This window comes from Marmota marmota, unplaced genomic scaffold (assembly GCF_001458135.2).
Source record: "Marmota marmota marmota unplaced genomic scaffold, marMar, whole genome shotgun sequence".
Lineage (NCBI taxonomy): Eukaryota > Metazoa > Chordata > Mammalia > Rodentia > Sciuridae > Marmota > Marmota marmota.
In genome coordinates this window covers 79,161,996-79,176,964 of record NW_026000026.1, presented here as the reverse complement: position 1 = coordinate 79,176,964, position 14,969 = coordinate 79,161,996, and the positions used below count along the sequence as shown (strand labels likewise).

The following is a 14,969-nucleotide window of genomic DNA, read 5'->3' as shown; positions in this document are numbered from 1 at the left end:
TTGGGATTTTAATTGGCATTGCATTAAACCTATAGAGAACTTTTGGTAATATCGCCATTTTGATGATGTTAGTTCTGCCTATCCATGAACAGGGTATACTTTTCCATCTTCTAAGATCTTCTTCTATTTCTCTCTTTAGGGTTCTGTAGTTTGCATTGTATAAGTCTTTCACCTCTTTTGTTAGGTTGATTCCCAAGTATTTTATTTTTTTTGAGGATATTGTGAATGGGGTGTTTTTCCTCATTTCCTTTCAGAAGTTTTGTCATATACAGAAAGGCCTTTGATTTATGCGTGTTGATTTTATATCCTGCCACTTTGCTGAATTAATTTATTAGTTCTAGTAGTTTTTTTATAGACCCTTTTGGGTCTTCTAGGTATAGAATCATGTCATCCGCAAATAGTGATAATTTTAAGTTCTTCTTTTCCTATTTTTATGCCTTTAATTTCTTTCGTCTGTCTAATTGCTCCGGCTGCCTTCTACTGCTTTTGCTGCTGATTTGTTCTTCTTTTTCTAGGGCTTTGAGATGTAATGTGAGTTCATTTATTTGTTGACTTTTTCTTCTTTTAAGGAATGAATTCCATGAAATGAACTTTCCTCTTAGTACTGCTTTTATAGTGTCCCAGAGATTTTGATATGTTGTGTCTATGTTCTCAATTAACTCTAAGAATTTTTTAATCTCCTCCTTGATGTCTTCTGCAACCCATTGTTCATTCAGTAGCATATTGTTTAGTCTCCAGGTGTTGGAGTAATTTTTATTTTTTATTTTGTCATTGATTTCCAATTTCATTTCATTATGATCTGATAAAATGCATGGTAATATCTGTACTTTTTTGTATTTGCTAAGAGTTGCTTTGTTGCATAGAATATGGTCTATTTTAGACAAGGATCCATGTGCTGCTGAGAAGAAAGTATATCTGCTTGATGCAGGTTGAAATATTCTATGTATAACAGTTAAGTCTAAGTTATTGATTGTATTATTGAATTCTATATAGTTTCTTTATTTAACTTTTGTTTGGAAGATGTACCAGTGGTGAGAGAGGTGTGTTAAAATCACCCAAGATTATTGTGTTGTGGTCAATTTGACTCTTGATCTTGAGAAGAATTTGTTTGATGAACATAGCTGCACCATTATTTGGGGGCATATATATTTATGATTGTTATGTTTTGTTGGTGTGTAGTTCCCTTGTGCAGTATGTAATGTCCATCTTTATCCCTTTTGATTAACTTTGGCTTGAAGTCTACTTTATTTGATATGAGGATTCAAACCCTGCTTGCTTCCACAGTCCATGTGAGTGGTATGATTTTTCCCAACCTTTCACCTTCAGGTCTGTGTATGTCTTTTCCTATCAGATGAGTTTCCTTGATGCAGCATATTGTTGGGTCTTTTTAAAATCCAATCTGCTAGCTTATGTCTTTTGATTGGTGAGTTTAAGCCATTAACATTCAGGGTTATTATTGAGACATGGTTTGTATTCCCAGCCATATTTGTTCATTTTTATTATTTAACTTGACTTAATTTTCTTCTTTGATTAGATTTTCCTTTAGGGTACTACTTCCCTCTGCTGATTTTATTGTTGGTTTTCATTTCCTCTTCATGGAATATTTTTTCCAAGAGTGTTTTTAGTGCTGGTTTTCTAGCTATAAATTCTTTCAACTTTTGTTTATCATGGAAGGTTTTTATTTCATCTTCAAATCTAAAGCTTAATTTTGCTGGATACAAGATTCTTGGATGGCATCCATTTTCTTTCAGAGCTTGATATATGTTGTTCCAGAATTTTCTAGCTTCTAAGGTCTGTATTGAAAAATCTGCCATCTGGTTTTTCTTTATATGTAATCGGATTCCTTTCTCTTGAGACTTTTTAAATTCTCTCCTTATTCTGTATGTTGGGCATTTTTATTATAATTACCTTGGTGTGGATCTGTTGTGATTTTGTATATTTGGCATCTGTAGGCTTCTGGAATTTGGATTTCCACTTCATTCTTCATGTTTGGAAAGTTTTCTGATATTATTTCATTGAATAGATTGTTCATTCCTTTGGTTTGTCCCTCTATGCCTTCCTCTATCCCAATAACTCTTAAATTTGATCATTTTATGCTATCCCATATTTCTTGAATATTCTTCTCATGGTTTCTTACCATTATCACTGTATGGTCTGTGTTCTTTTCAAGATTATATATTTTGTCTTTATTGTCTGATGTCCCATCTTCCAAGTAGTCTACTTGTCTACTCTGTTGGTGATGCTTTCATTTGAGCTTTTAATTTGGTTTATTGTTTCTTTCATTTCAAGGATTTCTAAAAAAAAAAAAAAAAAAGGATTTCTTTTTTTTTTTTTTTGAACCTCTATCTCCCTGTTGAGGTGATCTTTTGCTTCCTGTAATTGTTTATGTAGCTTCTTGTTGAAGTGATCTTTCACTGCCTGTCTTTGTTCTGTTATATCTTCCTTGAATTCACAGAACATTTTAACCATGTACATCCTAAACTCCTTCTCTATAATTTCTTCTGCTGTGGCTGCCAATGATTCTAATGATGTGGTGTCTTGATTTGTTTGGGGCACTTTCTTCCCTTGTCTTTTCATGTTACTCGTGTGTCTTCCTTTCCAGCTCCATGAGTCTGGGGTGTCATTGTTTTTACCCTATAGGTTTGGAGTGCTCTTTTAGGGTTCCAAGACCTCTCCTGGCCACTGAAGATCTGATCTGGGAGCTTCCCCCACTGAATATGGGAGAATGTTGGGCTTTCAGCACCAGGGTGTCTGGTGGGGTTGGGGGAGCCGGGTGATGGCTTATTCTGTGGGTAGGTAGCAGCTGAGTGACCTGCATGGGAGCGGAGTAAAGTCTTGGAGATCTGCAGATAAGTTGAAAGGTGATTCTGCTAAGGCACTTGCAAGCCCTGCATTGGCTAGAACTTCGGACTTTGGGTGTTGGGAGCCAGGAGTCCTACTCAGATGCTGAGCATCGTGCTTGAATGCTAAGGCCTGGAGCCCTGCATGGGGTCACAGCACTGGTGATTTCTGCAGAGAGCTTATGGATCGGGGTCTTCTAACACTCTCAGAGATGCAGTATTCTGATTAGGTGAGATCTGGATCACAGAGCGACACAGAATGCGGCCTCTCTCCGGCACGCCATTTTCCTTCTTACTTAGAGTTTTTTAAAGAAGGAATTTTTTTTTTCCTCTCCACACAGCAATAGTGGACAAAACACAGAAGATTTATTTTTTCTCAATCCCTATTCCTTTCCACTTTTACTCCCCTCCTCCCTCCCCCATTCTTCTTCCTCTACACTGATCTTCTTTCACTCCTTCATTTATTTATTTTTGATGGATACTTTCTACATATACATAATGATAAAATTCCCTTTGGTGCTTTTGTGTGGGTATGTAATGTGATTTTGTTTAATTTACTCCATATTTCTTCTTCTTTCCTTTCCTCCCTCCCTCTCTCTCATTTTACTCCACTGATCTTCCCTTTATCTTTATGATAGCCAATCCCCTCCCTACCTTATTTCTCTTATTTTCTCTGGGAAAAAAAAAACACTTAGGAGAAAGCATTTGGCTGATTTTCTGAATCTGGCTTATTTCATGTGGCATATCTTTCTCCATTTCCATCTGTTTACTGACAAATGTCATTATTTCATTCTTTTTTGTGGCTGAGTAAAAGTAAAACTCCATTATGTATACATGACACATTTTCCTAATCCATTTATCTATTGACGGGCATCTTCATTGATTCCATAATTTGCCTATTTTGAATTGTGCTGTTGTAAACATTTCAGTGTTGTATCATTATAGCGTGCTGATTTTAATTATTTTGGATAAATACCAAGGAGTGAGATAGCTGGGTAATATGGTGGTTCCATTCCTAGTTTTCTGAAGAATCTCCATACTGCTTTTCAAAGTGGTTGTACAGATTTGCATCCCCACCAGCAATACATTTTACTCAAGAGTTTTTACTCATTAATGGGTATTGGGTTTTTTCAGATCTATATATATGATCATGTGTGTTTTCTTTTTTAGTCTGTTGATGTGATGAATAGATTACATTAATTGGTTTTCTAATGTTAAATTTGCCCTGCATCCCTGGGATAAACCCTATCTGGTGTTGTACAACCCTTTGTTACACTGTAAGATTTATTTTACTAATATTTTGTTGAGTTTTATGGGATCTTTGTTCATGAGTGACTGCTATGGCTTGGATATGGTTGCCTAAAGATTCGTGTGTTGTAAGGTTAATTCCCATTATAATGATATTGCAAGAAGATGAATAGAGGTAGTGCTAGTAGAAAGCCATTAGGTGGAGGTACCTTCCGAAATTAGTAGGTCAGGTCTCATGGGACCAGTTTCATCCCTATGAGATTAGATTTTTCAATTTCCACTCTCCTGGCTCAACTTCTTGGTTCTTCTTTCACCATGGTAGCTCTTCCACATGTGCCACTTACCATGTTGTAATGCAGCCAAAGGGCTCTCACCAGATGCCAGTGCAATGCCGTTGGACTTTCCACCCACAAGAATCATGAGCCAAATAAACCCCTCCTTTTTTTTTTACAAGTTACCCAGCCTCGAGTATTTTGTTATGGCAACACAAAATGGACTAACAAGAATATTGATCATTTTCTTTTTGTAATGTCTTTGTCTGGTTTTAGTATTAGGGTAATACTGACCTCATACAATGAGTTTGAACATATTCCTTCTGCTCCTATCTTCTGAAAGATATTGTAGAGAATTGATATAACTTCTTCCTTAAAAGTTTGGTAAAATTCACCAGAGAACACATCTGAGTCTGCTAGGTTGTGTTTCAGTAGGCTATTAATTAGGTATTCAGTTGATTTAATGAACATATCCCTGTTCTATTAAGTTAAGTAGATATAAGCCAATTCTATTTCTTCTTGGTGAATTTTGATAGGTTATATCTTTCAAGGAATTGGTCCACTTAAATTTAGGTAATCAAATTTGTTAGTATAGAGTTGTTTCCTTGAATTACCCTTTTTAATGCTCATGGGATTTGTAGTGATGTCCCCACTTTCATTTTTGATAATAGTAATTCATTCCTTTTCTCAGCTAGATTGTAAGCTTATCAATTTTATTGACCTTTTCAAAGAACTAGATTTTGGTTTCATTGATCTTTCTTTTTTTAATTTTATTTATTCTAATTTGTTATACATGACAGCAGAATGTGATTCAATTCATATTTCACATATAGAACACAATTTTTCATGTCTCTGGTTGTACACAAAGTAGAATCACACTTGGGCTGGGATTGTGGCTCAGCCGTAGAGCGCTCGCCTAGCACGGGTGGAACCCAGGTTCAATCCTCAGCACCACATAAAAATAAAGGCATTGTGTTGTGTCCATCTACACCTAAAAAGTAAATATTAAAAAAAAAAAAAAGTAGAGTCACACCATTCGTAGCTTCATACATGCACTTGTCTATCTCATTCCACCGTCCTTCCTACCCCCATCGCCCCCCTTCCCCTCCCTCCCTTTGCCGTGTCTAAAGTTCATCTCTTCCTCTCATGCTCCCCCCACCCCCATTATAGTTTCATTGATCTTTTTATTGATCTACTTTTAATTACATTGAATTCTGCTCTAATATATCTTTTGTTGAACTTACTTTGGATTTAGTTTTCTTTTACCCACTAGTTTTCTGAAGTAGAAAGTTAGATTATTGATTTTAGATCTTTTATCTCTTCTAAATATGTTTTCAATGTCTTAAATTCCCCCCCCAAGTACTGATTTCATTGCATCTTTAGAAATTTTAGGTTATGTTATCATTTTCCTTTAGTGCAAAATATTTTTTAACTTCTTTTGAGATTTCTTCTTTGACCCATGAGTTATTTAGAAATAAGTCAATTTCCAAGGTTTCTTTTTGGTGAGGGAGGTACAAGGGAAGTTTTCAACTATCTTTTTTTAATTGACTTCTACCTTAATTCCACTGTGGTTTTAGAGCAGACATTATATGATTTCTATTTTTTTTTTTTTTTGATTTGTTGAGGTGTGTTTTATAAAGCATGTGGTCTACAATAAAGGATGCTCCATATGAGCTTGAGAAGAATGTCTATTCTGTTAAGTTAAATTTTATATATATATATATATATATATATATATATATATATATATATATATATATAAATTTTATTGATTGATAGTTCTGTTGAATTCAACTATGTCCTAAATCTCTTGCTTCTGCCTCTGTACATTTCTGATAGAGGAGTATTGAAGTCTCCAGTTATAATAGTTGATTCGTCTGTTTCTTCTTGAACTTTTACCAGGTTTTGCTTCCTGAATTTAGACATTCTGTTGTTAGATACCTACATGTTAAGGATTATTATGTCGTCTTGTAGTATTTTCCCATTATTATGTAATGTCCTTCTTTATCCTATAGGTACACATACACACATATTCACATACAAACATACATAATGGAATACATTGTTGCAATATTTGAACAAACTCTTATCTGTCAGATGAATTAAGAAAAAAACAACAGGTTTTATTTTATCTTAACTTTTTCTTAGATGCTCTCCTTTCTTTGTGTAAATATTAAATTCTGGTCTCTATTATTTTCACTTTTTCTAAAAAAATTCTGTTAACATTTCTTGCAAGATATTGCAAGTATAGTGGCAAGAATGAAATTCCCTCAATTTTTTTCTGGGAAAGACTTTATTTCTTCTTCACTTTTTAAGAACAATTTTACAGGGTCAGAATTCCAGATAAGTGTAGATTTTTTTTTATTTCTCTCAACACTTTAAATATTTTGCTACACTATTGTTTTGCTTGCATGGTTTTGAGAAGTTGAATGTAATCCTTATCTTTGTTCCTCTATAGATAAGGTTTTCTTTTCTCTGGCTTCGTTCAGATATTTTTCTTTATCTTTGATTTATTTAGTCAAATATTATATGCCAGGTATAATTTTATTGGCATTTGTCCTGCTTGGTATTCTCTCAGGTTCCTGGATATGTGGTTTGGTGTCTAATTTTAATTTGGGGAAAATTCTCATTCATTATTGCTTCAAATATTTCTCTTTTTTTCCCCCTCCTCTTCTTCTGGTATTCCCATTGTGCATATTTTTATCTGTTGTAGTTATTGAATAGTTCTTGGATACTCTGTTAGTTTCTCAGTATTTTTTTTCTCTTTGCTGTTCAGTTTTTGTGTTTTCTGTTAAGATATTCTCAAGTCCAGAGACTCTTTCCTCAGTAGAGTCCAGTCTAGTAAAGTCTACCAAGGGCAGTACTCAATTTTGTCACAGGGTTTTTGATCCATAGAATTTCTATTTGGTTCTTTCTTAGAATTTCCATGTCTTTGGTTATATTAAATGTATTGCATGGTGTCTACTCTATTCATGAGAGTTCTTAGCATAGTAATCATAGGTGTTTTAAATTCTCTATCTAGTAATTCTAATATGCCTTCCACATCTGTTTCTGATGCTTGATTCACCCTTTAAACTGTATTTTTTACCTCTTGGTATGCCTTGAATTTTTTTTTTTTTTTTTGATAGCTGGATATGATGTGCTAGGACTGCCTTTGGAGATGTGGTGCTAGGGTGTGGAAGTGGGAAACTGTTCTATAATTTTGTCTTTTACTTCAGAAGGACTTCTCAGCTCTACCCCTGCCCACACCTTAGGTGGAGTACAATGGCAAGATGGGGACAGAGTTGTATATTTCCCTTCCCCGACATCAGTTGAGCTCTGACCAAACCCCAATAGATTCGGCTCTGTTAAGCTGTTTCTCCTGAAGGCAGACCTCGTTAAAAAGAACAGAATGCTCTAGGATATTTTGAAATACTTACTGTTCCCTCTCCCTGCCAGATGCACAAGGAGATTTTTCTCTATTGACTATGAAAATTCGTTGAGCTCCTGGAAGCAAAACTCACACAAATGTGGGGGGTTCCCTATTACCAGTGTCCCCTGGAGTTTTTCTCTCTCAGACTTGCCCAATTTGAGCCTCTAGCAATTGGCTAATTGCAGTTTAGATATTTCTACTCTGGCACTGATTCCCAGGGAAGTTTCTGCTCCAGTCAATTTTCTTTTCTGTATCTGTCTGTCTGTCTGGAGTCAGTAGTTTGCCCAGCAACCTCACCTCTCTAACATATCTAAGAAGAGCCTTTGATCTTTTCAGTTCGTTCAACTTTTAGCCTAGAAAATGCTCTTATATTTCAGTTGTACAAAAACATTTTATTTTGAAATAATTTTATTTCTGTAGAGAATAGAAATAGTACAGAAATCCTGTATACTTTCCACTCAGCTTTTCCTAATACTAATATTTCACATAACCACGGTACACTTATCAAAAATAGAAAACTAGAGTTGGCCCAGTACTATTAACTGAACTGTAGACTTTATTTGGATTTACCCAGTGTCAAATAGTAGCAAATCAATTTTGAAATGACTTTGTTGAGGTAATCTTTTCAAATTTCCATTAAATTATCCTGCAGTAAAGTAATGGCCTTGGGAGATATGGAAATATTTTTCTAAAATACAGTTAATGGCTCCCATAGTCTTTCTGTGTTGATTTTGTTGTCTTTTATAGTTTCTTTTCTCTTTGTAAATGTCAGCTACCATTTCCTTCCATCAGTTCATTGACTACTAACATCAGATATCTCCCTTCTCTTTCTAGTTTCCAGTCTCTGTTCTCCTGTGTGTTGCAAGAAACTAAGCTTAAATATTTTCTGAGAGAAAAACTGGGAAATACAACAAGACAAGTCCAAACCTTTTGTGACAACAGTGCTATGACTCAGAGTCCTTTAAAAACAACCAGTGCAGGTGTCTAGATAGTGGAGATGCTGCATCACTGAAGGGCTGCTGGAGGAGGCCCATACAAACACACACGGCACACTCCCTGGCTTTTCAACCACAGGGTTTCCATGGTAATGTCCCCACTCAGCAAGATTTTTCTAAGTGTCCTTCACAGAGGGAAACCAAAACTCCAAAACAAGTCTACATCAGGGCTATGACTGAAAAAGGACTGTGTGGAGGGGATTGTACCTCCCCTTACACCCACAGAGAAGATACAGCATGGAACACGGAGAAATGGAAAGAGATATTACAGATGCAGAGATTTTCTGCATGTGTAACACATAAGGGCTCAGTAAAGATCAACAGGAGAATACTTGCCCACATCTTTTGTAACTAATTCAAGTGCCCAGCAATGTTAGAAGATCATATCCTTCTGTTATCTAGTCAACAAATATTTCCATAGATTCTATGATATTCTTCAGCATCTGTGAGGTATCAAGGGCTATATTTAAAATCTTAAAAATAAACAAGACTGAGAAGCACTCATAGGATAAGGGGCTCTGGATTCTAACCTGCCGGGGTTCCAGGCCTGGCTCCACCAATCACCCCTGAGGGGCTTCTGGCAAATCTTCAACTCCGAGTTTCAGTTTCCACAGCTGTGGGATACAAACTTATAAACTAAGGGTACTGACAGCATAGACAATAAAAACATTAAATACAGTAATTTAAAAGCACACAGTGCAGACTCAGCTATAGGGCTGAATGATTGTCTTAAGAAAAGATGTCTCCTAAGATGTAAACTGTGCCTTTCAGAAACATCAGAAGGTCAGACGTGTGCCTTATCTGACCCCTGACATTAGCAGATAAAATTTGTGTTCCTACAGAAAATAAATGCTGATAGATGTGTAGGTGGCTTCTGGAAGGAGAAGGATGTTGATCTGGGTCAAAAAGTGTAGGTAGAATTTAGATGTGGTAGAATGTGAGAAGATGGCATAGACAAGCAAGTCAGGCATCATGGGTGGTACATCATTGAGAACACTTTGACCCTCAAGGATTAGAATACCTACTTGAAATTAACATAAACAATGAGGTCATTTATCAGGTTTTTTGCATCTTTTTGTTTTGCAGGTTTTTTTGTTTGTTTGTTTTGTTTTGCATATCTCCACCCTGCTTCTCAGTCTGTTCTTTTTCATCTTAGGATGACCCCCTCAGGGTCAAAAAAGGGCTGCCACAGCTTCAGACATTGCATCCTCCTAACACAACCCCAGTCACATGAAATTCTTGCATTATTATTTTAAGCATTCTCCAGAGGACTCCCCTAGCAGACCCTTAGGTTTGGAGAAAAGATCACGAGCCGGTTCCTTAACTGTCATGCACGTGGCACTTTTGCTCTTGCAGCAGGTAGTCTCTGCCAGGAAGAAAGAAGAAAGTGTGGGTGCATGCTCTCAAGAATGTCAAGCACAGGTTATAAGTCCATTCATACGTACTAAAGAAAGACCAAAGACACATTTGTTGGAAAGATACAGGGATGTCTAATGGATTGCTAGAACAAGAAGTATTCTGGCCTTCACTGGTATTAAAATAAGGAGCATGGGTTTCTTCAGGGTCTAACGTTCTAACTCAGATCATCCATTTTCAAGACAAGCTGATTTGAGAGTAGAGCAACCAACACGTTGAAGAGGAACAGAAACCCTGTTCTGTGAGAGTGCTGATCACCCCAGGTCCAGCTCCTGACAGGGGCAGTGCAGTCGGGGAGGGGACCCTGTTGTTAATGGCATCTGTACTCACTTTCTGGCCCACCTGAAAACCCAGACTTGCCTTGGACACTGCTTCTCAGCCAGTCCCACCTGGAGTCAGTGATGGCAGCAGGCCCATCGCCCTGTACAAGGTCTTAATCTCTCCTGCCACCTTTACTGCTTCTCTTGCTCAGGACCTCGTCTTTCCTCTTCTAGAGATGGGTCTAGAGATTGGGCATAGTGTCACAGGTTTATCAATCTCAGCTACTTGGGAGGCTGAGGCAGGAGGATCATTAGTTTGAGGCCACTCTCCCCAGTGCAGCAGTGTTCATTTCACTCTCCATCACCTAAGCATGCAGCCTCCTCCGTCTGCTAAGACCCTCAACAGTGATGGCCCCACCTCCTTCTGGGCCTCATCTCTCGGCATTCTCTGCCCCGCTGTGTGAGCTCTCCTCACCACTCCACACCGTTTCCTGCCTGGTGCCTTTGCCAGCCCATGCCTGTGCCGGGAAAGCCCTCACCGGCCCTGTGTGCAGTGCATCCTCAGGTCCTTTCAGCTGAACCTTCAAGGTGTATCTTGAAGCCTGCTACATCTCACCACCTCCACCACTACCACTCTGAGCCACAGACATCTCTGGACACCTCAGAAATCACCTGTGGGTACCCAGCCTAGTGGCACGCACCTATAATCCCAGCGATTCGGGAGACTGACATAGGAGGATCAGAAGTTCAAAGCCAACCTGGACAACTTAGACTCTATCACAAAATAAGACATCAAAAGGCCTGGGAAGGTAATTCAGTGGTCGAGTACACCTGAGTTCAGTCCCCATTTTTTAAAAGAAAAAAAACCAAAACACCTGTGGTCAGTAAAATAATGACCACCCAAAGAGGTCCACATCCTCATCTTCAGCACCTGTGAACATGTTATTTTATGTGGCAAAAGGGACTCTGTAGATATATATGATTAGGCTGTGCCTCTGGAGAAGGTGAGATCGTCTGGGATGGTCTGGGTGCGCTCACTGTAATCACAAGTATCCTTAGAAGCAGGAAGCAGGAGGGTCAGCGTCCCAGAGGGAGCTGTGATGATGGAAGCAGAGTTGGAGCAGTGGGCCCAGAAGTCGAGGAAAGTGGGAGTTCGCTACCAACTAGAAAAGGAAAGGAATGAATTCTTCTGCAGAGATCTCCAGAAGAGCACAACTCTGCCTACACCTTGGTTTTAGCCCTGTAAGACCCATTTTGGACTCCTAAGCTCCAGAACTGTAAGATAATTAATTTGCATCATAGAAGCCACTAAGTTTATGGTACTTTGCTACAGCAAGAACAGGAGACTAAGACTCCCCGTAATTTGCCTCTGGGCTCACACTTCACCCTCATTCCAGTCCAATCTCCATACCACAACCAAGTGACTCTGTAAAACATAAAGTCCTCCTGAGCTCCCTCTGCTTACAGCCTTGGCCAGCTTCCCACTGCTCTCAGGATGAGGACAACAGTCCTTAGTTTGGTGGCCTCTGGGGACTCTGCACCTCATCTCAGACCATTGTCCACCCTGTTCTGTCCCACTACTGTGGACCTTGGCACTTGCTGGTCCTTTGCCTGCATGCTCGTCCCCTTGGTCTGGTTAACCCTTTATCATCTTTCAGTTCTCCTTTCCTGTCATTTCCCCGGTGACCCTACCCTGACAAGGCCACATTCCCCTGACACACTCTCTTAATGCCACCAAATATCTTTCACTCCTAACATTTCTCAGGACTATGATTTTACACCTGACTGTGGGTCTCTTACTCTACACTGTGATCTCCAGGAGGACACCATAGTGTCTGAATCACAATGGGATACACAAAATACTTTTTTTTTTTTCTTTCAGTGCTAGGGATGGAATCCAGGCTTCACACATGCTAGGAAATCACTGTACCTCCAAGCCAAATATTCAGCCCCTTTTTTATTTTCAAACCAGAGTTTCACTAAGTTGCCCAGACTGGCCTCAAACTAATGATCCTCCTGCCTCAGCCTCCCAAGTAGCTGAGATTTATAAACATGTGACACTATGCCCAGTTCAAAATACATTTTAAAATTAAATGGCTGAATGAAAAAAGTCCTAGGACTTGAAAGTCTCATTCCTTCCTGAACATTGAAAAAATAGCCACTGTAAAATCTTAATATCTAAGTCTTTAAGACTCCAGCTTTTGCAGGGGAGAGGAGGTTGGCATAGAGGTGATGGTCCAGGGGCAATGCTAGGGATGGAACCCAGGACCTTACACAGGCTAGGTAAATTTTTTACCACTGAGCTACAGCCCCAGCTGGGGATTGAACCTGCCTGAGGATTGACTCTCTTTAAATTGAGGCAACTTATATTTTAATAATTAAAACATCTTGCGTGAGCCAGCACTGTGGTGCAGGGGAGGGCTGTGGTGATGTGTGATGCAGTCTAATCATTTCCTGATAACGCCAGGCTGGGCAAGCTATTACCACGTTACTAATTACTGTGTCCAGGCTGCTGTAAGTGCGATGCTAATTGCTCAGTGAATGGATGATAGACTCAGGTAATTACCAAACCTGATGTGGCTCCTGTCATATCTGAGTAAATTATTGTAAAGGGAAAAAGCAACCCATCTTGAAGGGAACTGCCTGGTGGACTGCCGTTGCTTGGGAAACCACAGTGCTTCTTCGTAAGGACCCAAAGCCGCCAGGTACACTGATTCACCTGGGGGCAGCTTTCCACCAAGGGAGCTGCCGGACACCCAGTCAGATCACTCATCAAACAGAGTTGTGAGAGTTCGGCCACCCTGACAGATAATGATTTCTCTTTGGGGATGATTATTTGTAAAGCCATCTAAAAAGTCTCTTTCAGCTATGTGATCAGTTAACAGTAAGCAAACACACTTGATCAATTCCTAAGGAATAGATTTTTGCAATGAATCAGTGCCCAGATCAATCCAGAGTTAGTAAGTGGCCAAGCAAGGATTTGAATTTGGCATTCCTCCTCAGGAGCTCATATTCGTAACATTTCACCGTTACCTACTTTTTTCGACTCTAAGAAAATCATGTTTTCTGAACCTTGTTTGTCTTTCCAGTGGAGATTCCTCCACTCACTGTGGGTCCTCTTCTGCTAAGGCATTTGTAGATGTTAATTTTAGGTGTTAGGTGAGTGGGACTAATTTCCATGTTTAGGTCACATAACTAGCAGATAGGGATTTGGGATTTGAACTGTTCCGTTTGCCTGCTGTGCTACGTGCTTTCTTTTCTCTTGATATTCCCCACATCCAGGATGTGTAGATGCCCATGAACATGTCCATAGACTACTGGGGATTCCAGTCCCCTTCTTAGAAAAACATTGCAGGAAATTTTCCAAAATTACTGCAACATTGGGGCAATCTACCTGAATTCAGACAGTATGCATTTATGGGCAGCCATCCAGATGATTTCCAAATATGCTCATGTTATATACTATCAAAATAAAAGCACCAAAATTAAAAATATGTACCACATGGAGACTTGGGAATGCCCCACCTAGACAATACCTCAGAATGGGATGCAATTGAGATGCTGTCTTGACGTGGTGAATTCTGCCAAAAGGCTAAGACTAGTCCCTCCTTTCTGTGCATGTCACCCACCATAATCAGGCAAGAGGTCCACCCAGATGTTGTGAGTAGAAAATCTATCCATCTTCTCCCCCTACATCTGCAGAGAGCTGCTGCCTCTCAGCTGGTCTCTGAATAGAGGAGTCTGCACTGAGTGTCCACCGGAGTCCTACCCCTGTTTTCTAGTCCTCCTGGCAAGTGACTTATTAGCACATGGGAAGCAGACACTCAGGAAAAATGTGTGGAAGGCTGCTGTGGAGTACACAGGGCTGTAAAGTTTCCCTGCATTCTGTGATAGTGCATCTTCATACATGATCACAGCTATGGGGTTGCCTTCTCAACCAGGGCACCCTGTTTGTGTGAGCAGTGCTAGGGGTGGAATCCAGGGCCTCACACATGCTAGGCAATCACACTACCTCTGAGCTAGATATTCAGTAATGGTGTCATTTACTGTCAGGGAAAGTGATCTCTTAGCTGTAGAACAGGACAAAGTTGGGGAATATGCTTTGAGATGAAGAGTATGATTATCATGCACACTGTGACTGCTTAACTGCTCTGATCCTCAGTTTTCTCATCTGTAAAATAGATCTTAGTAGGGTGCCTGCCACTTACAGTTACAAAAAGCAAAAGAAATAAATTAAGTCATGTATGTAATTATTACAAGTTTTACCTGGCATGCATCCTAATTCCTGAATATAATGAGCTGTTCATGATTTCTTACTATGAACATTAAAGTTTTTTATGCATAGGCATCTGTTTTTGGCATATCACTCCCACTCAGATACCAGAGTATAGCCACACTTTTCAGGGGTTTTGGATTGGAGTCCCCTTTTGAAGATCCATATTTAAGTCATTAAGCAATGCTGCTCAAGACAAGCCAAGGGTGGGAGTCTGACCTGAGGCCTGGCCGGGCCCTGCCTCTCACCATGA

General features: G+C 39.2%; 2 protein-coding genes across 2 annotated transcripts in view; one reads left to right on the top strand and one right to left on the bottom strand.

The window, feature by feature from the left end:
* The window catches only part of Htr4 (5-hydroxytryptamine receptor 4), a 178,670-nt gene that overhangs the window by 160,856 nt on the left and 2,845 nt on the right, over positions 1–14,969 (top strand). The gene's annotated exons all lie outside the window — the stretch shown is intronic.
* The window catches only part of Fbxo38 (F-box protein 38), a 69,823-nt gene continuing 65,919 nt past the window's right edge, over positions 11,066–14,969 (bottom strand). Inside the window, exons 21-22 of the mRNA XM_048811760.1 lie at positions 12,161–12,167; positions 11,066–11,076 (exon numbers count right to left, since the gene is read on the bottom strand). The gene's annotated coding sequence lies outside the window, so the exon portion shown is untranslated. The remainder of the gene's footprint in view (positions 11,077–12,160; positions 12,168–14,969) is intronic.